Below are 26,642 nucleotides of genomic sequence, written 5' to 3'. Positions count from 1 at the left end.
ACAATTCCACCAATTCCCTGGTTGATTCAGGGTCCAGTGGAAACTTGCCTTCCACAGGTTTGATCCTGCAGTCCATGGACACACCAATATTCTTTACTGCAGTGAAGTCAATGGGGCTAAATTATGTTTTATGTGACTTTTGACTTTTATATGGCTCACAAATCGTTTGCTGAGGTGATTCATTCAACTACTTGTTACTCTTGCTGTGAGATTGTTACTTTAGCCACAGGTGGCTGGCCTGATTTTCAGAGGTACTGAGCACTCTTAGTTTCCACAGAAGTCAATTGATGTGTTGGTTGCTCTGAACATCAGGCCCATGGTGTTGTTTCTGTTCCTTGTCTGGGTGATCGAACTGTTCACAGTGCAGGAGAAGGACTTGAGCAAACTGCATCCAGTTCCAACTTCGTATGGTTGGACATTTGCATAAGGACCTTTCATTTCCACCAATATTCTTACACATGAAAACTCGAATATACCCACCAAAATAAGGGCTAGTTTGACGAATGATCACAGGAAGCAAATCGAACAACAAACAAATCCCCAGGTGAACTCACTGGTTTTAGTCAAATTAATGACTTTAGTATGGCCTGCTTGTATGAGAGAGGGGAGCAGGACTGTGCCCCTTCCTTTCAAACCCTTCCCTGGGAAGCCTAAAGCTGGTTTAACTTTCCTCCTGTTCCGCTTTGTGCTGTACAACCGCACCACTGTGGCCAATGACCAAGAGAAGAGTCAGTGGCAATGGAGCCCTAATGCTGCTGCAAAGCCATGAGCCAGAGGGAGATGGCAGCATCACTTAGGGTACGGCTACATGGCAAGCAGCAGCCCACGGCAGCGAGTCTGGGTCTGCAGACTCAGGCTCACACTATGGCACTAAAAATAGCTGTGTAGACATTTGGGCTCGGGCTGGACAAGGCTGTGAAGTCTAGGGAATGGGGGTAGGCTTCAGAGCCCAAGCTCCTGCCTGTGCCCAAATGTCTACACAGCTACTTTTAGCACCCTAACATAAGCCTGCGATCCCGGTCACGTAGATCTGGGCTCTGACACTCACTGCCGCAGGTTTCTGCTTCTGTTTCTGACATATCCACAGAGACAGAGTGAAGGCCAAGGGTCTGTGCACCTATGGCTCTGATCCCAAGCAGAACTCCCAAGGTCCATGTGGATCTCAAGGGATGCATGGGATGTGAGGGACAAACACCTGCTGCTTCTTTTGCAAGGGAGAGGGCATATTTGAGCCCCTTCACTGAAGAATCTGAAGGAAACCAAATGAAGCAAGTAAACTTCACTCCTCTGGGGGTAGTTCTGAGTAGAGGCACAAACTAGCCCTTATTTTGGTGGGTATATACAATATATACTACAGGACTATATTTGTCTTCTATATAACTACTACATTTGCTTAACCATACCATTGAATTTACTTGTGCAATGGCAACACCCACATGCTGCTCAGCAAACTTTAGTGCTCATTACATGCTTTGTGCCAAAATAATAATTAAAAAAAGTAATTGTATTTATCAAGTTGGATATTCCGTTTGTGATGTAAGATCTTTTGCCCAGTGAAACCACAGTCTCCATCCTGGGGAGTTCATCATGTTTCCACACACACTGTATAATGATATCCAGCAGGAAATCCCCAACATTAGAAGCTAGCATTTGACACTAATCATTATTTTCAAACCATCATAAATCAACCAACCTGGAATATTGCAGCAAGACGGTCAGCCGGCAAAACAAGATACAACTAGTGAGGGGGGACTTCTGACAACAGCTAAATGGATGGACATGTTTGTATTCCCTCATCTATTTTGTCAGAATAGGAAAGAAAAGACATAGGATTAAATGCTATAAATGGGAAACAAAATCTCCTATGCTATAGACAGTAAATTTTGGCAATGGGCTATTGAAGAGACAAACCAGACCAGGACTATGCTGTTTGAAGCAGTGACCCCAAGACTATGGCCCAAATTCAGAGGGACTCTGCAACAGTATCATTTACACTATGTCCAGTGTTCTCAACATGTATGTTACACCAGCTTAGACTTACCTCCTTAGACTCATACCCGCTAACAGTATCAATGTGGAACCTAGCCCCTCCCTTTCCACTTCACCTCTCAGTTTGACCTGCTAGCCCAAAATCTGAAGTGATGCATAAGGTGGTGTAAATTTAGAACTGCTGATTCCCTTAAACCTGCGCTGTTGATGTGTAAAGGAGTTTAAGATGTCATAACTCACTCACACATCAAAAAGAAAAGGAGTACTGGTGGCACCTTAGAGACTAACAAATTTATTTGAGCATAAGCTTTCGTGAGCTACAGCTTACTTCATCGGATGCATTTGATGGAAAAAACAGAGGGGTGATTTATATACACACACAGAGAACATGAAACAATGGGTTTATCATACACACTGTAAGGAGAGTGATCACACATCAAAGAGCCACAAGAGAGGAGCATCGCCAGAAAAGTGGCCGACAGGGCTTGTAAGAAAATATAAATTAAACTAAGCCACCCTCCGTTGTAATTTACATCTTGTCTGACTCCTGAGTGTGTAAATTACATCATCGATTCCCCTATACTTTACTGAGTGTGTATAAGCAGATCTAAAGGAACCTGAGAGTTGGCTTTTCTACAAGCAGGAACTGTACTGGTTAACTTAAACTGGTTTAAAAACTGATTTATGTAAAGCCCCTGTGTGGACACACTTATATCAGTTTAAAGTCGGTACTATTGGTTTTGTCTGGAACTTTACAGTTACAAAATAAATGGATATATCAGTTTTAAAATGTTCATACATAAACTTGCATCAATTTAGCTAGATCAATTTAAAAAACCCACCTTTAGTTGAACAGCACAACTTTGTGCATCAACCAGACTAAAGGGAGTCTAAGACTTGGGTGAAATCGTCGCTCCTCTGAAGTCAATGGGATTTTGCCAATGACATCAGTGGGACCAGGATTTCACCCCTTATACTGGGTTTAAGTCCCCAGTATAGTTACAGCATTGTAGCAACGCTGATTTAATGCCAACTAGTGTAGAGGCAGTGCACTAGCGTAAACCCTGACTTGCTGACCTCAGAGCATGCGAGTCACAGTTTATACTGGAACACTAGATCTGCAGTAGGGCTTTGCACCACTGTAGTTACACTGGTGACTAAAACCCCAGACCAGCCAAAGCTTAATTAATACCATTTTACACTTCATCTTTAATTTGCCGTCTCTTACCTCTTGCTACAAAACATACATCGATTTGGAGAAAGATGGCCCACATCAATACAGGGTCCATGATGTCATGTGATTCTGCATTGCTGTTGCCTCTCTTTTCTATATACCGTTTGTGGCTTACAAGCATATTTACAGGTTAGGATGCATGTAAAATGTAAAGGGAGGCAAGCAAGTATGCCATATTATACACAGCTACTCTCATGTAACATTGCTCTGTATACAGTTCAGTAAGACTATACATGTCATGGGGACAGCATTGTTACACAAAAGTATTTGGTACCATATTATTATACACAGAGATCACAAGTAATTGGTGGAGTCTTTATACTCAGGAGAATATTTGATCCAAAATATTTATATTTGTATAACTAGGCAGATTCAGTACATAGATGAGAGCGAAAACTTTCTAGATATAGTATAGTGGAGTTTTGTCTTGGAGTCACAGTTATTTGTCTTTGTTTCTCAAATGTTGGAAGTTACTAACTGATTAATGCTCAATTCACATTAGCATGGTTTTGGGACTCTCAAAGCAGAGCTGTGATCTTTTCCATAGCTCCTATTTTCTGTATTGTATCAGGCACATTGTAATTATAGGATTTAACATTCTGACATTTTCTTAATCTGAAACAAAATTCTCTGGGTCATGAATCAAGCATTCTGGAATTTGCCTGTTGCCTGTCTTTGCATTGCAACAGAAATCTCATCTTTTTAGGGACAGGAAAACTTATTGAATTGCTCAATTAAACAATAACTGATCTTGAAATCACCAATAAGATTGTATTGCTGCCGTACAAAACTGGAACCAGTCCACTTTCTCTCCAGGGTCTGTATCCCTAGGATCATAGGTTCATATAGTAGAAATGGAAAAGACCTAAATAGTACTAAAATAATTCATTCCCCCACAGAGTCTAGTGTCTGTGAAGTGAATGTATCCACTGTTGTTGTTATTAGCAGGAAAGGTTCATGCCCACTCAGCACAGGTACAGAGTGTTAAAGGTATAACATAAGATATAAAGTAATGAGCACGTCAGGAGGTGCAGAAGACCCTAATATTGTATTAATGAGAACGCTGCTGGCTAGTCACCAAGCTACTCCTGCCTAGTAGCAAGAATGAGGCCTGGGGAGATGGGGGAAGGAAGAAAGCATACCTGAGTGCCTCATTGACCTGAGGAGGATCACACTTAGGGCCACGTCTTCTGAGACATGCCCATTCTCCACCAACCCTCTCCCCTTTCTGCCATGCCCACAGTGAATAAGGACACCAACATGCAGGAGGCCTGAAACTGCTCAGTGCAGACGACTATACCAAGCTCAATCTCACTTGCACCCACAAGTAGCCTGTGCCTGCAGTTGTGCTGAAACTCAACAACCTCATGGACCCTGCTATGCACCATGCAACAATGTTATGGCTTTAATGTGCCATAACAGAATCGGTGCACCTCACCTTCTCTTTCCTTCTATGCCTCCAACACACGTACAAAGCTTGGCAGGATTCACAGCAAGAACACAGAGAATACCATCAACTTGATGTTACAGAGAAAGTTCCTGAAATCTTTGTGGTCAACTAATGAATGAGGCCCAGAGCTGGGCTCACATCAGTATGGACATCATCTATGCATTCAAAAAGAGTCCTGATGCCACCCAGTGCCTATTAACATCTGGTCCCTGCAACACGTTCCCAAGGCCTGGGCGGCGTTAATGATTGGAAAGCACCTTAAGTGACTAAATTATTTTTCAAAGATGTAGTGGTTTGTGGCTAACACTTTTTATTCCCATGAATTATACACTACATTTTCCAGTAAATGGCTCCTCCAAAAGCATGTTCACTATAGTTCCTTGCTTTCCACTTTGAATTTAATGTCAATCTTCTCTTTCAAACCAGTGACCTCCTAGTTTACTCCAGGATTACTTCTTGGGGTTAACAAGCAAAAAAATGAGAGTAGTGAGTCACAGCCTCCCTAGTCCACGACATAAAACCATTGCAAAGTCTGGTGCTGTTGTTGCGTATGACAATTCGGGGAATATGTCTGTGTCCAGTTATTAATTCCTCTTTGTTTTATGAATAGAGTTTATGATTGTAACCTTCAGTATGGATTAGAGCTTCCATTTTGTAGCAGAAAACAGGCTATGTCTGGGGAAGTGAAACAGGGCCATCAGAGTCATCAGTACTGAATAGCTCTACCCTGCTAGAACAATGGGGTTGCTATAGGCAGAGTCACGGACTTTTAACTACTCTGCCAGCAACTCTGGGGCTGTAGCATGGAAAATTCCAGTGGAAGGACAGGAACAAAGAAAAGGTGTTGCAGATTGCTTATAAACCTGACATGCTAAGCACAGGCAGCCATTTCATTGCCAGACCCAGAAGACTCAGCAGGAGAAGTGAAGGCAGAAGGTTCAGGCCCCTTATAGGGTGACCAGACAGCAAATGTGAAAAATCAGGAGAGGGGGTGTGGGGGGGGGTAATAGGAGCCTATATAAGAAAAAGACTCAAAAATCAGGACTGTCCCTATAAAATCAGGACATCTGGTCACCCTAGTCCCTTAATGACCTGAGCCAGACTTACAACACAAGGCAAAAGCAGACTAAGGATGATTGCATTTAGGAGTATGTTGTTTTGCTAGATCTGTAACTCTCTTGTGCTGTCTATAAGTAAAGTGTGCATATGTATTTAAGAAGTTCCTTTGCAAAGTCTGTGAATGATCCTTGCTTTGAAGAGTTAAACTACAACCCAGAGGCCCCATGGTGGTGAACTCTAGGAGAGGATGCATTAGGCAAGGTTCAGCTCTGATCTCAGGGCCCAGGGCTGTTGAACTCACATCCCAAAGAAGGAGGCCAGATAGGAAGTCTGTACCTTGGGTGTATGCCCTAGAAACCCAGATTAGGGACAGTGACTGGACTCCATACAGACTTAGCTGGCTGGAAACCAAATGGGATCCAAAGATTGGGTCTGATTATAACAGTCTGGTGACATCTGCTGGGCGGAGGGAGGGGGATTGAACAGGCAGCGCTGTGCAGAGGAACCTTCTATTAATCAAGGCTGTATCATTTCCCTCAATGTCATGAGCAATGTTGAGTGGACGGGATTCGAAATCTATTTTCAAGATAATACTTAGCTCAGATGTGGCATCTGGGTTACAGAGAAAGTCCTGCTTCTGACCTAGTTTCCCAGTGAAGTCTAACTGAGGCAACAAGATGGTCAACTGACCTACTCATAATCCTACAAGGCAAGCAAGAGAAAGAATGGTCCAATAACGAGGGCACTAGCCTGAGACACAGGTTCAAGTCCCTGTTTTGCAACAGCTTTCCTATATGATCTTAGGCAAATTGCTTAGTCTCTCAGTTCCCCATCTGTAAAATGGGGATAAATACATTAAAGATTGTGAGGTGCTCAGAGAGTATGGTAATGGGGCCATATAAGTACCTTATATAGTGAGGAGTTACCAAAGGCGGTAAAGAAGCACGGATAACCAGTACATTTTTTGTATCCCCATTAATAATGTAGGAAGCAACTAGGAAAATTTTTAGCAATGAAGCCAGCCATTGATTTGCTCACTTGGCTGAAAGAATGATGCTAGAGAACAGGGATACAGAGAAAGAACTGGCCTGAAACCAAACGATTTTGAAAAGCTCTCATTTTGCATTCATTGCCCTTACTTAATCCAGCATTCCTAAATGTTGTCTGTCTTCGGGCATGAGTGAAAAACTAGAGGGGCAGGGGAGGGGGGGACAACCACCAGAATTTCCCTACTTGCATCTAAGCCTCACTAAACTTTCCCTTCATTTCATCCCAGTCCAAACAATCCAGAAGTTGGAGACAAATCCTTCCCAAAATTCCAGATCTCTTCACCTCTAAAGGTCTGGCTGGTTTGTGCAGGAAATACAACCCCACTAGACTCTACTCATTTGGCTCTGAATTGGGAGTTCAGTTATACCCACAGTGATTGGCCAATGATTACTGCTTTTCGCAATTATTTCACTCCTTCTTTGTAAGTGAACATCATGGAGTCACATGCTTGCTTCTCTCCTCTGCTAGCTAACACTAGACTCTGTTCTGTGCCACATTATTCTGCCCTTGTGATAACACTAACAGTTCCAATGGATAGTAAGAAGCTGAAAGTGCACTGGATTACTACTCTGAGCAGCAGAACACTAAAACATACTGGACATCTCAATAGGTCTGTCCCAGTTCATTGTTACAGAAAAAATGATGCCAACATCCATTGGGAGGCAAACTTGCTGATATCATGAAATTATATTACCTATACCACGTACTGTGATTTCTGATGGAATGTCTAGTAGCCCTACAATAAATACATTCTTAATAAATGTATTATAATGAATGCTTCAGCAACTACTTGTGAGCATTTGCAACAGTGGGTATGTCTACAGTGCAGCTGGGATGTGTGATTCCCAACTCGGATAGACAGACTTGCACTAGCTCAAGGTGAGCGAGCGTGCTAAAAACAAGCAGGGTAGATGCTGTAGTGGCTTGGGTAGCCACTTGAGCTCAGACTCAGGATGTTTAACTGCCATCCAGGCTGCAATGTCCAGACTGCTAGTTTTTAGCATGCCAGCTCAAGCAGACCTAGCGCAAGTCTATCTACCTGTGCTGGAATGCACTGAAGCCAAAGTCACCAGCACAGCTTAGATTTCATAATCACAATAAATAGCCAGGATTAATTAGAGACATTGGTGAACAACTTCAATAATGAATATATTTGTGAAAATCACAGGCTGTGAACAAAAGAAGAAATGAAACCTGTCAAATTATTTGCTCTTTATTCTTCATTCAACTCTATTCAGTGCTATCCTTTAGGAGACCCCATTCCACTAGCTCCAGCCTGTAACCCCTTTTGGGATGAAGGAAACAAACCTCTTACAGTTCTGTTCTTTACCCAATGTATGGGGGGGACACAGAATGGTCCCTTAAGGACTTACCCAGGATGGGACCCAGAGAATCACAGTGAGACAATTAACAGTGCTCCTGTACTGATACAACATCAGTTGCATTGATGTGGGACCATATTGTGCCATGAACTATGCATGGGCCATCAGAATTTACCAGGCATTGTACTCCCTAATGGAAAGAGCAGGTTTCAGACTGTAGTCCAGTAACACCAACAGGATCCATGGACCACAGTAGCACTGATTTTAATAACTATTTCATTGCTGTCATTTATATAATGCATAGGTGTGCATGGTGCTATACAGGCATAAAAGACACGTGGGCCACCTTCTGCTCTCAGTTACAGAAGTGTAAGTCCATGCAGCTACTCTGGAGTTACGCTGGTCTAACTGAGAATAAGATTTGACCCACAGCCCCTGCCCTTGGGGAGCTTACACTTTAGGAACCCTCAACCTTTACTCTAATATATAGTCCCATCCTATTGACCTCAATGGAAATACACAAATAAGCCTAGAGTGACTCATGAAAGAAAGGATTGTAAGATTAGGCTCTAGCTAGATAAAACATGATGGGACATGTGGAAAGGCCATATCAAACAAGGGAGAGAGTAGGGTGTGTTTACACAGTAGCAGGTAATGAGGTTACATGTTTTTGCAGTGCACCCATCATATCACCCATACGTTGTTTCTTATTTCATGTTGCTGAGGGCTTGATCCTGCAACATTCATAACAATGGGAGTTTTGAATTGAAGTGAGGCAGGATCAAGCCTTAAGTGGGCATGGGATTTGGAGTGGGAGGGTTGTTTTTTTTTTGGGGGGGAAGAGACTAAATGAGTGGGGCTTGAAGAGGGATTTGAATGAGAAACAGGATCCAGGAGGACATTTCAGGCATAGAGGGCCAGGATACTCTATAATCAAATTGAGTTTCAACTTGGACATGCGACTAACTCCATGTGAGTCTTTGTGTTGCAAGGACAGTCAACAGACACCCAAGAGCTGGAAAAACATTTCCTTTCATCAATTACAACAAAGTAATGGCAATAATATGTAGGAACAGAAAGTGGTTCTTTACTTTTTTCCCTTAACATCCCCCCTTGTTTTTTTTAATTTTGCTGAGTGACAGAGGATTTAAATGCAAAGTGGATCTAATGCACACCCTGAAGTCAGCTGGCAGTATGCAAATGACCTGTCAGATTAAAATCTGAATGAAAGAGATAACAAGCTTATCTTCATAACAAAAGACTCTTATGGGCAAACTATTTGACTCGGTGTTGATGTTTATTTTAACCTGTGGGCTTTGGACAGTGCAATATTTCAGGGGCTGTGCTCCCCTCCTGTTTCCTCTGTGTGTGTGTGTGCGCGCGTGTGTGTTTGCACTGACAACAAAGGCAAGCGCTTAAAAAAAAAAAAAAGCCAGCAAGGGCTACAAGAGTTGATTTCAAAGTTTCTTTTTTGGGGGGGTAGAGGGGAGGAAGGTGAGGAATGGCTCTGCAGAGCCACTGCTAAACAAGGCAGCAATAGGTCAACTCTCTCCTGCTACCAGGACTCCAGCTGCAGTGAGAATAAGCAAACACAGTAGCCGGGGAAAGAATTAAAGGGGGGATGAGGCATGCGATTTATTCTTCTGGCACGTGTGCAGGGCCTGGAGATGGATCAGCTGTATTTATTTTGTGAAAAGGGGAAAGAAAAGGAGGCAAAAGAGCAAAGCGAGTTTCGCCGCACCAGGGAAAAAAAGATTTTCAATAAACCCCCAAAGGGAAAAAAAAGCTGCAGGTGTTTGCAAGGGGGTCTTTATGGAGCCACGTGGGGAATTAGCAAGTGAGGCAAGTTGCCTTTGGAAAGGAGTAGGTTATGACTAAATTTGCATTTCTTAATTTAGGGATCTTCTACACACAAGCACCATAGAAAAGACTCCTCATCAAATGTAGTTGCTTCAAAGCAAAGAGGGGGTGTGGGTGGGTACACAGATGGGAGTGGGGGGTCGCAGTAGCCATGCCAAGCTATTCACAGCATCAGGTATCCCACTGCACTAACACACCCTCCTTCCAGGTGTCGCATGGGTCCCCTTATCGCTGGATCCATGCCATCTCCATGCTTTCTTCTTTCCACACACTAAGAAGTGTGGAAGCACTGAACACAAGTTCCTCTCCAAAGCCAGCATGCAAATTCTTCCCTTCAAATCCCTTAAATGCTGCTGGTCAGTGCCAGTGTGGGCTGTTCTCTCTCTGCTGGGAAATGTAAGCCCAAGAGGGCAGAAATAGGCTTCCCCCAGGCCCTCTAGTGAGCCCTCCAATGTTCAGAGTGCAACAGAATCAAGAGTCAGAATCTGTTCCCGCTCCTCAGGATTATGCACATGTATTATCCCCATATTACAGAGGAAGAAAATGGCAGTATCTGCCAAGAAGAGTGACTTGCCCAAGGTCAGATATTAGTGTAAGTCACAAGCAGAGCTGAGGACAGAACTCCACTTTCTTAACTCCCCAGTCCTAGTCAATGCTCGCCCCTTCTTCACCTGGTTTATAGCTTCAAGCGGGAAATGACCTTGCTTCATCTGTTCCTGCATCCCTTCTGTATTCACTTTCTGTGATCACTCGTAAGCTGTATCACATGTAAACTTGCACGCTCTAGTATGCACAGTGGAGCTGGTATATTATATGTGGGCTATGACACTGGATGGCACAGCAGCGAAACAGGGTTCCTCAAACCCCTCAGCAGAGGCCAGGCACGTGTAGGAGTCAGACTTGGCTTGTACCTGAATGTGCGGGAAGAAAATTCAATGTAAACTCTGTGCCTAAACCAGGGGTGAGCAACTACGTCCCGCGGGCCGCAACTGGCCTGTGAGACGTTTTAATCCGGCCCTTGAGCTTCCACAGGGGAGCAGGGTCTGGGGCTTGCTCCACTCCAACGCTCCAGCTGGGAAGTGGGGTCGGGGGCTGGCCCCGCTTCGTGCATGCCATGACACCACATGTCCCCCCCCCGGGTCCTATGTAGGGACCGCCAGGGGGCTCCGCACACTGCCCCCACCCCAAATGCTGCCCCCGCAGCTCCCATTGGCCAGGAACCACGGCCAATGGGAGTTGCAGGGGTGGTGCCTGTGGACTGGGCAGCGTGCAGAGCTGCCTGGCCACACCACCACTGGAGTGGAGACATGCTGCTGTTTCTGGGAGCTGCTTGAGGTAGGTGCCACCCGGAGTCTGCACCCCTGACCTCCTCCCGCACCCCAACCCTCTGCCCCAGCCCTAATCCCCCTCCTGTCCTCTGAACCCCTTGATTCCAGCCCAGAGCACCCTCCTGCACCCCAAATCCCTCATCTCCAGTCCCACCCCAGAGCCTGTACCCCCAGCCAGAGCCCTGCCCCTCCCACACCCCAACCCCCAATTTTGTGAGCATTCATGGCCCACCATACAATTTCCATACCCAGATGTGGCCCTCAAGCCAAAAAGTTTGCCCAACCCTGGCCTAGACAATAAATCTTACATAGCCTGATTATTTTTTTTTTTAAGAAGGATGTTTTAGAGAAGCCAGTGAGGCTTGGACAGGAAAAGGTCTAACACTTTCTAAATTCCATAATCCTGCATATCTGCTCCTTCTCTTGAACAGCTTCAAAGCCCCATGGCTTCTTCAAACTCTCCTCCTGATTAGAAGAGTTCTGCTCATCCAATTAGGGAACACAAACAATATCACGTGACACAACTGATGGTTAACTACTAACTAACTAGCAAAGGTTGAATGTTGACTATTGTGTACTGAATAGTCACTGTGAACTGTCTAAGATCAAGCTATAGAGTTAAAAAAACACAAAACATTGACTGAGTGCATTCGAATAAATAAACCTGAGGAAATCCCAATCTACCCATGCACATTCTGTGACTATACACAAAACAAGGTGTAACTCATTGACTGAATCATTCATTACAAAGTTTTATCCCTACTCAGGACAAACAATGATAATTTTTCCCATCCTTCACTTTAGAATCCAGAAGACAAACATCATCCTGAGGGTGCTAATCTAGACCATGATCCTACAAACACTCTGATAGGTGCTTAAAGTTAAGCATCTGTAAGTCTTCACAGGATGGAGCCTTAGCCAGGAAGCTCTGGGGATAAAGGCCATGTCTTCCTTTGTGTTTGGACAGCATCCAGCACAATGGAGGCCTTTGGGTGCCGCCACCATATAAATAATTAACAAGTGACACTGTTAAAGTGAATTTAAACCTTAATTTTATAGTTTGAAGAGGAAAAAGATTCCCCCCAAATGAAAGTGGCATCGGGAAGAAGTTCAGAGAAAGATCTAAACTTTCTCAAGATTCAGGGGTGCTTGTGTCTGGTGGCAGTGGTAGTTCTGGGAATAGATTCCAGGTTTGCTAATTCCTTATTCACCCAACCATGCTGCCTGCTTCACATATGATTTTTATCCAGGCAGCATTTCTTTAAAACAAAAGGATAGATAAGCTAAAACATATTGGCATAAAGTAGGGTTAGACTGTTGCTTGTGTTCAAGTGAAAAGCAAGGCACAGCATGGACTAGGAATGCAGTGCACTGGGCTGCCCTGTGCATCTGGCACCTAGAGTGTGAAATGATTCTTTACTCACTTGTAGGGACTCATCTCTTACCGCTCTGAGGAATGCTTGTATCAGAGTTGAAAATGGATACAGGCAATCCCTGACTGTGGATTTCGATACATGGTATACAATGCGATAATGTGCCTTGCTCCATCGGCTATTAAATTCAGTAAACTGAGATACTGTACATAAGAATGGCCCTACTGGGTCAGACCAAGGGTCTATCTAGCCCAGTATCCTGTCTTCCAACAGTGGCCAGTGCCAGGTGCCCCAGAGGGAATGAACAGAACAGGTAATCATCAAGTGATCCATCCCCTGTCGCTCATTCCCAGCTTCTGGCAAACAGAAGCTAGGGACACCATTCCTGCCCATCCTGGCTAATAGCCATTGATGGACCTATCCTCCATGACTGACCAGTGGGACTGGTACTGAAGCAGTTCCCATATCAGAAGGGCAAAAGAATGTCCAATCCTAGACCTTCAATTGTTCCTGAGAGTGACTCTTCATAACACTCTGAGATAAATAGAAAACCAGATGGGATTTCAGGATGGAGTCTCTAAAGTGGGAGATTCCAGAGGAATCTAGGAGGGCTGGAATATATCCACTAGGAAAGGATTTATTTATACAAAGGTTCTGGAGGTCACAGGAACAGACGGGGAGAACTGGAATATTCTGCTGCAGCAGGAGCCAAGTATCTATGCTGCATTATTTACCTCTTGGTGGAACAACAAAGAAATGCAATAAAGCTACTAGGGTTGAAGTGCTTATGTAGATTTCAGCACATAAAGGAAAAAAGAGTAATGCAGCACGAATCTCTATGCATCTGAGGGTTCACTTAGAACAGTTCTTGTAGGATGCCAATCTTAATATGCCTTCCACGCTTTTCCCAGGGCTCAGTCCTGCACAATGGAAACAAACAAGTTCCAAGGTGATCTGTAGGACAGGGAGTTGTTATCTGCTTGCACAGCATCTGGCACAATGGGGCCCTAGCCTCATTAGCCTGTAGGCACTATTGCAATATAAATATTAAATAATAACAAAGAGACAGTTCTCATGTAAACAGTGACTCACAGCAAGGCATATGGTTAGAATGGAAACCTAATGTGCTGTTGTCTTGGATGTGATTGTAGGGCATGAAACCAAAGGCCCTGGAGAACCTTCCAGGGCACAAGAACTGCAATGAACCAGGGAAACTGCTACACTCCCTGAGGTGTATCTAATTTCTGGGGAAGGCAAATTAGGCAAAAAATAATTAGGAATGAGGCCCTCTCATCTGAAATTTGGGCATGAGCAGATCTTGCCCATAGATTTTTTTCATAATATCCAGTCTAGAAATCTCTTTAAGGACAATGCCTGACTTCCCCAGAGCCTCAGACAAACCTGCAATAAGGTTAGTGTTATGACTGAAGCAAGCAGCAGGAATAAACTAGATTCCTTTCAAGCACTCACAAAAATGTAGTTGCTCTACCACCTTGTTATTGTCCTCTGACTTCTCTCCTGCACCTCCTCTAGCGTTCTAAGGTAGGTATTGCATTTACTTACCCTTTGAGCCATTCAATTAGCATCAGATACAAGAGTTAAACTCTTTAGGACCACTGTACTATACATGTAGGGTGACCAGATGTCCTGATTTTATAGGGACAGTCCCAATTTTGGAGTCTTTTTCTTAGAAAGGCTCATATTACCTCCCGTCCCGATTTTTCACACTTGCTGTCTGGTCACCCTATATACATGTAACCTAGTTTAGTACTTCAAGCTTCTGTGACTGGTACTTCTGGCTGCTCCATACTTTGGGGAAGAATGACTCTGCATCAGGACTTAATAATCTACGCTTTTCTTCATAATGGACTGAATGCAAATCCTCAAAACATTACCTTCATACATTGAGGATGTTCAAATCTGGATCCAAATCAACTTCATGAGTTGATCCATCTGTCGTACACACAAGTCTACTAGAGAAAGAAGCTAGTAGCCTGGAGTAACATATGAAAATCAGAAACTAGCAAGAATGTTAATCTTGGTAGATAAGTACCAGAGCTGATTGAATAATCGGTAACAAATAATGTGTCCAACAACTCTGACCGCCTTTTATGTTTGTGGAATATCTGTGAGCAAGTTGAACGAGGAGTACTTGTGGCACCTTAGAGACTAACAAATTTATTTGAGCATAAGCTTTCGTGGGCTAAAGCCCACTTCAAGTTGTGCAAGTTGTGATTGCTTGAGATTTACTTAGTTATATTATTTGTTAATTTCATGAACACTGTGGCTTGCTGTTCTTGTTGTATTGCTTAGTTGTGAATGGGTCACAAAAATAACATGGTTTCTTATCCCCAGTTAGATGGGCAGAACTCAGATTTTGGGATGAATGCTTGTAAATTTAAAATTTACTTGCTATGAACATTAATGCCAGTGAAAAGCAATGGTGCAGATGTTCACAGAAAGCAAAATACAAATAGAGACAAGAATGTGGCCAAAGCAGATTTGTTTAAAAATCAAACTAATATTCAGGGAATGATTTTTGCAGTATTTACACACCTCTACTGAATAATCATATTTGCAGACAAATGCCATCTTCCCCACACCCAAGTTATAATTGCAGCAGCTCTATACTTTATAGCAATATTACAGTGTTGCCACTTCTTGCAATTTTATCCCGAGTTTCATGATATGAGGTTTTTTTCTTAAAGTCCCAGCCCCTGAAGGCAAGTGATTAGGTGAGAATTTCAGATTTCATTTATTTTTTAAAGTGAGTTTCTAAACGTCATGGGTGTGGAGAAGAGTTTGACAACCAAGTGCCTCCTAAAGGCTCAGAAACCGGAAGGCAGAGAAAAAGAATCCTCATTATTTATTGCTACTGTATTTTAATCTCATGCTTTTAAAGCTAAACTCATGATTTGGAAGAGAGGGTGATTCATGATTTTTGAAGGCTTGGACAATGCTGTAGTGGAGAAGAACACTCAAGGACTTTTCACAGTGTGCTCCCTTCCTTGATTGTGCTGTAGAACACTGAGGGTTTTGCAAATAGATAGAAAATAGAACCCAACTGTGCTGAGACTCCAACAATGACTCTCTCTCTAGGCCCTAGCCCTTTTGAGACAATGTTCAGCATTTAGGCAAAAGAGCTGAGTCTGCCTTAAGTACAACCATTGTGACAGACAATGCAGGCAAAAGAAAAGTGTAAATGCTGGGAAGGAAACTGATAGCTTCAGTGATGAGGCTTTGAACATTGACTCCACAGAACAACTGTCAGAGGTCCTGGTTGAGAAGGCGGCAGCCACTGCACTGCCAGCTAAGTGGAATTTTGACAATGGCTTCCCAGTATCCACCGAACTCCGTGCCACTGAATCCACAGTGGAGAACCTTTAAAATCAGCCTGAAGAAAATAAACAAAATTCAATAGGAATTTGGCATGAAGCCCGTTCTGTTAGAGGAAATTTCCTCTTTCTCCCCAAGGAAGATGACTAGTAGCAGAAGGAAGGAGGACATCTTGAATGCAACCCTACTACTCCTGAAGTAACTGGACACAGAGGGACTAGAGATCATCCCCAAACAGTTGGGAGCAGACACCAAGCCATACAGAAGGAAGACCTCCAGGTGGAGTGATAGTGACCATTAAGGAATTCTCCAAAGCATTAATTCATGCAGACCTCCAGTACCCTTTCTGACCATTGATGCTAAGGGCCCTAAAAAGAAAATTTAAGCAAGTGCCTCTAAAGATGGATGAGGTGAACTACGATCACAAAACAAGGATTGAGAATGGAAACCTGTAGTGTCCATATCCAGAGCCCTCACAAACCCAGACAACTGGTTTGTTTATTACAAGGGAAGAATGTATGCAGTAGCTATCATTGTTGGATATGAGTGTGGCTGCACAGACCAAAGGGAATCCTCCACTTGGAAGGTGGGTGTCTTGACTGCAGGGACATTAGCATACTGCAGACAACAGGCCTGGAGACTATCTTCTATCATGATGGAAAAAAAAATAAGTTGTTAAATTTAAGCTCTGTGTGTCTCAATAGGAAGAATCCTACAACTAACTTCAGTGATCACCACAAATTCTCACGAATTTGCAATACTGCCAGCCTGAAGAGTTAAAAAATCATGAGTTAGACTCCACCAAAATTACTTGTCTATCTTTAATTCCATTATTTTAAAAAAACAACAATAAATGTGGGCACTCTTTTTGTTATGGTTTGACACCTGTGGGCTGGTCTTGTTTTCAAACTTTTCTTCGTAATCGTGAAGGCTAGAAACTTCCTTTTAAAAAAATGAAAGCTGAGATTCTTGCCTAGTCTCTTGACTCCAAGGGCTGGGGCTTTTCAAAGAATACCAAACATTTTGAGACAGACAACAACACTGGGAGAGTTGGCAAGAATACATCTGGACCTAAAAGGTGAACAGGAGACACAGAGAATTCAGGTCTCAGGGCTGTAGTAGATTCCTTGCTTCTGTATCGCCCACATTCATGGATAGGAGAGGTGTTTGGCCAGTGGATCTGTAGAATCACAGACACATTGGGCCATGCCCCTTCCCCAATCCTTCCTCTGCACAGACACACAGAGCCCCAGAGAACACAGCTCTACAACACTCAGGGGGTCCAGACCCTCTCTGTGGCCTCCCCATATCCTGAGTTCCTATGTAACAGAACCACCAGACTTCTCCCTGCTGCTGCCTACCGGACCTTCTGTGGATAGGGGCAGGAGCTGCACCTTTAGTTACTTTCTTGGGATAGGGACCATGGCCCCACTGAAATCAGTAGCAAAGCTCCCATTGACTTCAATGGGGCCAGGATTTTGCCCCATTGGGTTTTGTAAATGCCTATATGAAGCGCATTTCAGATTCTAACAGACATTATACAAAAAGAAAAGGAGTACTTGTGGCACCTTAGAGACTAACTTTAAGCTTATGCTCAAATAAATTTGTTAGTCTCTAAGGTGCCACAAGTACTCCTTTTCTTTTTGCGAATACAGCCTAACACGGCTGCTACTCTGAAACCAGACATTATACACAGTAAGAACCAATTCCTTAAATATCAATACTTGGATATGTTCACTTCCATATAAGTCAGTTTTGTGTCATAAAATCAGGCTACTTTGGAATACAGTCTGATATATTTTACCTGTAGCTTCCATTTGACAATGCCATTTGCAGGTAACACTAAGATACTGGACAGAAGAAAGTTTGTAGCAATTTAGAAATAGCTAATATACCGAAGAGGGAGATAAAGAGCTTTATGAAAAAAAAAAACAATGCAGAGAATCCTCTGGTGTTCCCAAACAATCAAGAACAGACTGACTTACACTCTTGGCCATTTAAGTATGAAATAAATAAAGAAGATGTTCACTTTGTGTGTGTGTCTAATTCCATGTTCTCAATACAAATGCATTTAACCTTGTCCCTTTAAAAGAGCTCTGGACAATCGGAATCATCTTTACAGAAGACGGCGTCTGCTTTTAAATTAGCTTTTTAAAAAGCAGCCACTCTCTCTTTTCCCTTTTCCAATTCCCATTCACATTCAGTGCAGATAAACACCGACAGACCAGGGAGAGGAGTCATCCTAAACTTAAATGGAAACTACATTTCAGAGGAGGGTTCTTTTTTCCTACAACACATGTGCAGCTTGCAGCCTGTCTGAAGCCATTTGGCTGCAGAGACTGTGTGTGTGTGTGTGTGTGCATGTCCCCATCACCTCACGTAACCAAAAAAGTGTTAAAAACTAGGCTCTCAATATGGCTAACACAGTATTTGGGTCTGTCCAAGTCCTTCTTGAGGGGATGCTGTTATAGCTGCTGAATCTCCCTTGAGCCAGACAGCACCTTCCTCTCCCACGGACATCTGCTTCAGTCCTCTTACAAATCTATTTAACGCAGTTATTGACTATCCTGACTTTTACATCTTGGTGCTCTCAATTACACTGGGGCAAATCTGGAGTAACTTCAGTGAAATCAGTGGATTTATACCAGTGAAACAGAGCAGAATTTGGCCCAGGGTATTTTATTAATAATCTTATGCACTTCTGTAGAGCCTCCCATCTGACGACCTGAAAGCACCTTACAAATCTCAGTGAGCTAAACCAGTGAAGTGGGTTAGTATTTTTAGCACCATTTTACATGGGAAAAGAGAGGCACACAGGGGTTAAGTACTTTACTGAAGGTCAGACACTGAATCAGTGACAGAACCAATAGCCCTGACCAGAGCTGGAGATAATATCCATGGTGAACCACAAGCCCACCCGAAGATAAGCCTTGGGTGCAAGGCTAGAAGCCATCATGGAGCCTTATCCAAGGCTCACAGAAGTCTGGTGAACAGAACTTGTGCTTGTTCACGGTGCTGGGAACCTGGCAGGGCTCTCTCTTCCTTGCTCTCTACCAACAATCTTTTGGACCCTCCTGCAGACATCCAAGACAAGAAAGGATGATTAGCCCAACCCTGCAGTCTCCTCTGCTAACCGCTGAACCACACTGCCTCTCTTAAGAACAAGACCTTTTTAGTAGCCACTTCTGTCAGTCACACCTCAATTCCCCCAGCTTGCTGAGTCTTTTAAGTTTCCCCTCTTTAATCCCAGGAATAGTGCCCTCACATGCTTTATTTCTAGATCTCCCTCCATTAGAAGGAAAAAATTAAATATATAGGAGGATACTGACTTCACTCTGCTTATACATTTCCGGTTTCCACTGCTCAAAATGGAACAGGCTCCTATGTGTTGCTCCCCGATCGCTAGACCCTTTAAGATGACAGTGTCCCCAGTTTTGCAGGTGGCAGCTCTGGAAGGACATCGACGTGAAAAAGCAGTGTTCCCCATCGTGAAGAAACTATGAAGTGTATTCAACAAGAATGGTTTTAATTACAATCGGAATTTCTGAGCTATTGTGCCGAAAAGTGACCTCATTTGCAGGCAAAAAGGGCACACACTCGACCCCGGAGGCACCACGAGTTGGAAACTGTAAGGGAAAAGTTTCCATCCTGCAGCAGTGTTGGTGGAACAGCTATCACACACAGAAGTATTGCTTAAAGGTGGAATATTTTGTTGACGTATTGAACAATAGAATTGCTCTGTTTGCTAAAATGAAATTTTATAACTGGTTTCCAGGCTTTGGCCCTGGGGTTCTTAGGGCCTGTGATACAAATAAGTTCAGCCTTCAGCAAGGTAGCTACTTCCACTCCAATGTCATTTCTCATTAAAAACGGTGTTGTTTTCAAATGCATTCCCTCAGGAAGTGGTATGTCTAGTGACTGCAGCAAGGGACCAGCAGTCAAGCCACCTGGGGCTGGTGTAAATTGGAGTAACTCCTTAGAGTCAATGGATGTAACCCTTCAATTCTTGGGCTGACTTTGAAAGGGAATGTTGTTCATTACAGAGGATTGGGAACCCCAACTCCTGAGTTCTATGCCCAGTTTCCCCCCGATTTGCTGTGTGACTTTGCACAAGTCTTTTTATTTTTCTGAGCCTCAATTTCCCCTCTGTAAAATGGGGTATAATGATATCTCGCTGGGAAGCTGTGAGGCATCAAGATTCGTAACATGCTTTAAGAATTTTGGATGAAAGATGCTACAGAAATATTATTACAACAAAGGTTGCATAACAGTTTCCATTCTAACCCGGTTTTCAGTTACTTGTAACTTTCTACCATGAGAAAGGTACACATACAACCTTAATTTTGCCCTCTTGTGTGCTTGAATTAGTATACCATCCTTTCTTGAACTTAATGTTTTCCCAATAATAAAATACTTTTATATATATATATATATATATATATATATATATATATATATATATATATATATATTCTGCAATCTTAGAAGAACATTTATAGTAACTGAATACTACTCTGTGTATATCATACAAGGAGAGTCCAAACAACATCATTGATACAAAAAGCACACAGTAAGTCATGATTATACAACACACTACACAATTACTTCACAGCTGAAGCTGGGAAAAAAATTAATAAAACTTTTTTCAAGCAAAACAAATATTTTCATAGAAAATTTTCACTTAAACCTTTTCTGTTGTTTTTTTTTTACAAAAGAAAAAAATCCCCCAAAATTAATAGAAATTTTCTATTTTCATTACAATTTTAGTTTTTGAAAACCGTTTTTTAACTAAACATAATTTTTTGAAAATTGAAAAAAAACTGGTTTTGATTTAGTTTTTTTTTCATTGAAAAACTAAAACACCCAAATATTTCTGGAAAAAAAATGTGAAAAAAATTGACTAGCTCTAATCACAACACACGTTAATTGGGAAAATTTGCTGCATATATAGACTACCTATGTTTTCAATAAAGCTTTCTTTGTAGTCAATTGCCTTATCCCTGAGCTGTACCTAATGCAAGCTTAGATTGAAAAGAATTTATCATATAAAAGAGCAAAGTCAATACAGATATATTGGACCATATGTCAATGAAATTGGTCTAAGCATACAAGAATGAAATCTATAATACAAGATGTGGCAGGTTGTAGAAAAACTGATAATATATTGTATTTGAGATTAAAGATCATAATGCATGCCCAGATCATAATGCATGGACAGAGTGAAGATTCCACATGCAATCTTAACTTTTGCATCTCTTGGCTTTTTGAGTGATTAACTCTGCATCCTTAACTGAAGTTCTCTTACTATAGATTTTTAAACTGAATTACATGGCTGTTCATTCATGCCGAGTAGTGAGTGGAATTTGGAGAAATCTGTGTTGAGGAAAATTGGTGCAGTTGCACCTTAAAGCGAATAATGATAAAACATAGCATTTATATATGGGTGACTGGGTGGATATTTTTCCCCATGTTTGTCCCCCCACCCCCCGCACTGTTCCTCACACATTCTTGTCAACAGCTGGAAATGGCCCACCTTGATCATCACTACAAAAGAATTCCCCCGCCCCCCGGCTCTCCTGCTGGTAATAGCTCACCTTACCTGATCATTCTTGTTACAGTCTGTATGGTAACACCCATTGTTTCATGTTCTCTGTGTATATAAAATCTCCCCACTGTATTTTCCACTACATGCATCCGATGAAGTGAGCTGTAGCTCATGAAAGCTTATGCTCAAATAAATTTGTTAGTCTCTAAAGTGCCACAAGTACACCTTTTCTTTTTGGGTGGATATTGTGATTAAGGCACTGGACTGCAAGTCTGAAGATGTGGGTTAAATGTTGGCTCTGCCACAGATTCTCTGTGTGACCCTGGCCAAGCAACAATCTCTCTGGAACTGAGTTTCTGCATCTGTAAAACAGGGAGAATATTTCCTTACCTCACAAAAGTATTGTGCGGCTAAATTCATAAATGTTTGGAATTTGCTTACAGATCCTCAGGATAAAAGAGGCATAGAATTGCCAAGTATTATTATTATTATAGCACTTTACATCTTCATGGTACTGAACAATCATTAGCCAATGCATTGAAGATCGTGGTGTTTAGAATAAAGTAAACTAAATAACTGGATTCTTTTGTGGTACAGCTCGCAAGGGCTAATGCTGTTGTGCAAATGACTCCCAATTACATTAATGGTGTGGTGCTCATACTACAGGAGAAGCCAACATTTACACCAACACCACTCAACAATTGGTTGGCACCTTTTCCTTTCCTTTCTCTCTCTTTGGAGGCGGTTTTCTGGCTGGGTGGTGTTTTCCTTTTACTCAGCCTTGTTTGAGCCATTTGCTGCTTTTTACCCCAGAATCTCCTTTTTCATTTTTGCATTAAAAAAAAAAAAGAATAGCACATTTGTTAAAAAAAATACATGAATATTTTCTTTTCAAACTACTGAAGAATTGTTTTGTGGCCAGACATAATTGGAGCACTGGTCAGTTTCATAAGTACTGTATATCTCTGACTCTGTGAGCTAGAATCAGAGCCATGCAGATAAGGCTGTCATCAGAGATAACAGCAGTCAACAACCCTCAGTGTCATTATCTCAGCAAAGGGAAAAAGCAGGCAGCTCCCCTCAATATACAAAGTGCAGCAGTTATATATGTCTCCTTTACAATGATAGATGGTGGGGGATAAAGGGGAAATCTAACAGAAAACCTTGAAAGCTAGCCTGCTTGCTCCCTCCAGCCCCAAACTGTGAATATTTTTATATACACAGTAAACAGGCACCCCTTCCCAACACATGCACACAGCAGAGTAGCTATAGCAGAATAACTCACGGACATAAGTCCATGTGAACTCAGTCTTTCTTTTGTTATTGTTGTTAATGGAATTTCTTAAAATGGAATAATGAAGCAGTGATTGTCACACAAGCCTAACTGGAAGGCAAACAAATCTGCCAGATCAAGGCTTTTTAATTTGAAAAAATAAATAGAATAAATGTGAATTTATTTTCTATGGTTTGATTCCTCTCTGAAAACGCTAACCGTTAAGCCCCTTTTACCTTATAATCAAACTTCAACAGCATAACAGTATTTGGCGTGTAACTGTGCTGTACAAACTGCCCAGGGATTTAACAGTCTGCATCCTTCTTTCCACACACACGCACAGTGTAAAACAGAACACTTCATCGCCACAGACTGCTGCTTCCAAACACTGACTTTTGTGTCAGCACCAATACACCGAAACATCAACACAAATGTGACATGCTGTCATTGCCCTTTTGAACACCCAGGCGAGTTGCAAAGCTCCAATCTAGTTGATTCCAATTAAATGCCTTAATCAAAGCACAAGGAATGCAGGAAGCAAAATAAAATAAAATAAAAATAAAATAAAAAACGCATACAAAATAGAACAAGTTGAAATCATAAATAAAATGTTCTGGGTCTGTTTTCTTTATATGCATTTCTGAAGTGACAAGAAACACACAGTAGGGCATTTAATTAAATCAAAGGGTGGGGGGGAGCTGGAAATGGCCATGCTGCCTGCTATTATGTTACAGTTCACTAAAATGAAAACTTATTTTTAAACCTCTGGCATTAATTTGAGATTATTCAGATACTTAATTAAAAGTGCAGCATGTGTTAAATATTATTTCAACAAAGATTATCATCAAACCCTATGTAATAAGATCCTTCAATGCTTAGAGCGATACTTTATGCAAATTTTCGGTGCCACCAAATGAAGGGCTCTTCAGTTCCCCCCCTCCCCCCCACCCCTTCATTTTGCTGCAGCAAAATGTTCCAGCCAGGAGAAAAGTTTCTAGAACAACAGGGAAACTATAGATAATACAATGCAAGGAATATCATCTCAGTGATAACCAAGCTTCTGTGATCAGCTACTTTACTCATAACACTTTAAAATAAATGAATAGGGGGCAAACTGTGCAGGCTAAGACTCCCACTACACATAAATGGGTTAAATTCTACAATCCAAGGGATCGCACGGGTTGTCTGACAAGACTGAATTTGCGCCGATGGGAATTCTGCTAGAGTAAGGACTGCAGGATATAGCCGTATGTGTGTTAGGAATGGGCCAAATATTCAGTTCATATAGAAATAAGACAGGAAGCTTTTTAGAGCAAAAAATATTTTTTTCTTCCTGGACTGATCTTGGCCCTCACTCATGTGAGTAGCCCCAATGAAGTTGATGGAATTGTTCACATTAGTAAGAGGTCTGGTGCTAAGCTTTTAAAGGGATATGTAGATATACAGTGCTATATGTAGGAATTTTAACAAAAAGGATTAATTACTTGCTATTCTGAGCAATCCATTTTGCCTGAATACTAAGCAGTCAAAAAATCCAAAATGAATACCTACTACTTACAAGGGCTCTCATCTCACATGATGGCCTCATCAGTCCTGTTTTAACAAACTTCAGTTATTGACCAGGGCCAGTTTTGCATTTTTTGTTAACGGATGAATTGTTTTCTAGGGAAAATTTCCTTGTTTAAAGTGAAATGTACGTGTGCTAGAGGATTTCATGTAGTTTTTTAAATACAAAACATTACTACTTCACAGTGTGATCTAGATAGTAATCTGACACAAATCATATTTGCTGTTCAACAAATATTCAGTAAATTATTTGTCTGAATACCAAAAAGTATTTATACATAGAAGAAGCCACAGTTAAAATGCAGGAGAAACAGTTACCGTCTGTTTGGGGGATCAGTTCAGCCAAGTATAGTTATCAAAGACTCACTGAAATAATCAGGATAAAAAGCTTCAAGACCACTGATGACCTAAAATATATTTTTCTGATGCATTAATGAATTTTTACATATCTAACACTCCCCCCCCCCCAAACACACACAAACTGACTACCCCATTGCTGGTTCTTTGGTCTGAATTTGATGCTGTAGCACACTTTCAGAGCTCTACTGAAATGACAAGACATATATTTTACTGAAAGCACAAGCCATGAAAATACAGTGATGGAGAATCCTCAGGCAAGATTATAGTGATTGGTACTTGGTCTGAGATTGTTGTAACATGCAAAATGTACTGGTTGCTTCAACAATAAATACATGGGAGAATAAATAATACAAACATAAATAATTTAAAAAGAAGAAAACTCAAAGAAGCAAAATGCCAGCCAGTGTTTCAGGCTCTGAGACAAGAAGTGGAAGATGGTGGCTCTTGGTGCAACAGACAAAGGAAAGGATTATTACATTAACCATCATCAAAATGTACTGTAAAAAAAGTGTATTAAAGTATATTAAACACATAAAATCATGTAACTGGCTAGTTGCCTGCCACATTAACGTACTCACAATGATATTTTACCCAACTTTCTTAGTAGGGCATCTATTCAGACTGTGAACTCTTCAGGGCAAGGATTTTGTCTTCATGGCTTGTCTCTGAAGTTCCTAGCAGACTGCTCATTCTATACAAATAAGAAATGACAATACTCTAATAGTTCAACATGTAACATAGGAGGTGCATTTTTAAAGGATCTACTTTATTGGCAATGAAATGAAATGTTCAAGAGTTGGCAAGATTTTTCCTTTAATAAAAGAAGTGCAATGGACTATAACTAAAAGACTAGGGAGCACCAGCAAGAATGACCATATCAGTTATAAGTTCTCTATCTAGTCTATATTCATAGCTAAGACTATACACACGGATATACTATATACACACGTGCACACATATAGATACAGGAACATATGTTAATACCTATGTTATGGAAAATAAGCAAAGGCATTGTTCCTAGGAGCATCTTTTAGCTGCATGCTCTACAATAGCATTTCCAATTTGTTAGTATTTTGGCAAACGTTAATTTTGGCAATTCACTTTCTGGGAGAAATACTCCCCCAACACCATGTATCTTCATTTGAACCACAGGTTTCAGAGTAGCAGCCCTTTTAGTCTGTATTCGCAAAAGAAAAGGAGTACTTGTGGCACCTTAGAGACTAACAAATTTGAGCATAAGCTTTTGTGAGCTACAGCTCACTTCATCAGAATGCATCCGATGAAGAAGTGAGCTGTAGCTCACGAAAGCTTATGCTCAAATAAATTTGTTAGTCTCTAAGGTGCCACAAGTACTCCTTTTCTTTTGAACCACAGTACAATATTTAGTGGTATCTTACTATAAAGAAACCAGACTAGTAGGATTTTAACCCTGAGAGCATATGATAAATACAATGATTTTAATTGTAAAGTATTAGATCATTTCCTTGTCACTCTAGTGTACAGCACAACATAGTAAAGGGAGTTATATATTTGCAGCTCCACTGCTTGATGCAATCCAAAAGCTATCATCAAAAGAAACAGGATACTACTGCCCTCTGTTGGCATCTGAAAAGTAAGTTCCCCAGGAGAAGTTTAGGAAGAACCAGGGTCTGATCTACACAGTCTCTACGATTTGATAATTAATGACTTCTGGGACCTGTCAGATTTACTGAAGGAATCACCGATTCTTTTTATTATGTCATTTTCATCCCTATGACAACACAGTTCAAAGGACAATGAAAATATACACTGTGATGAAGCCCTTAAAAAATATGAAGTCCCTGTGTTTTGCCCCCCAGTCTAAACAATTTGATAGTGGCAATAATAACTCTATTCACAACACAGCTTTCCCAGTGCA

This window comes from Dermochelys coriacea, chromosome 7 (genome assembly GCF_009764565.3).
Source record: "Dermochelys coriacea isolate rDerCor1 chromosome 7, rDerCor1.pri.v4, whole genome shotgun sequence".
In the NCBI taxonomy this organism is placed as follows: domain Eukaryota; kingdom Metazoa; phylum Chordata; order Testudines; family Dermochelyidae; genus Dermochelys; species Dermochelys coriacea.
This window is presented reverse-complemented; position numbering follows the sequence as displayed.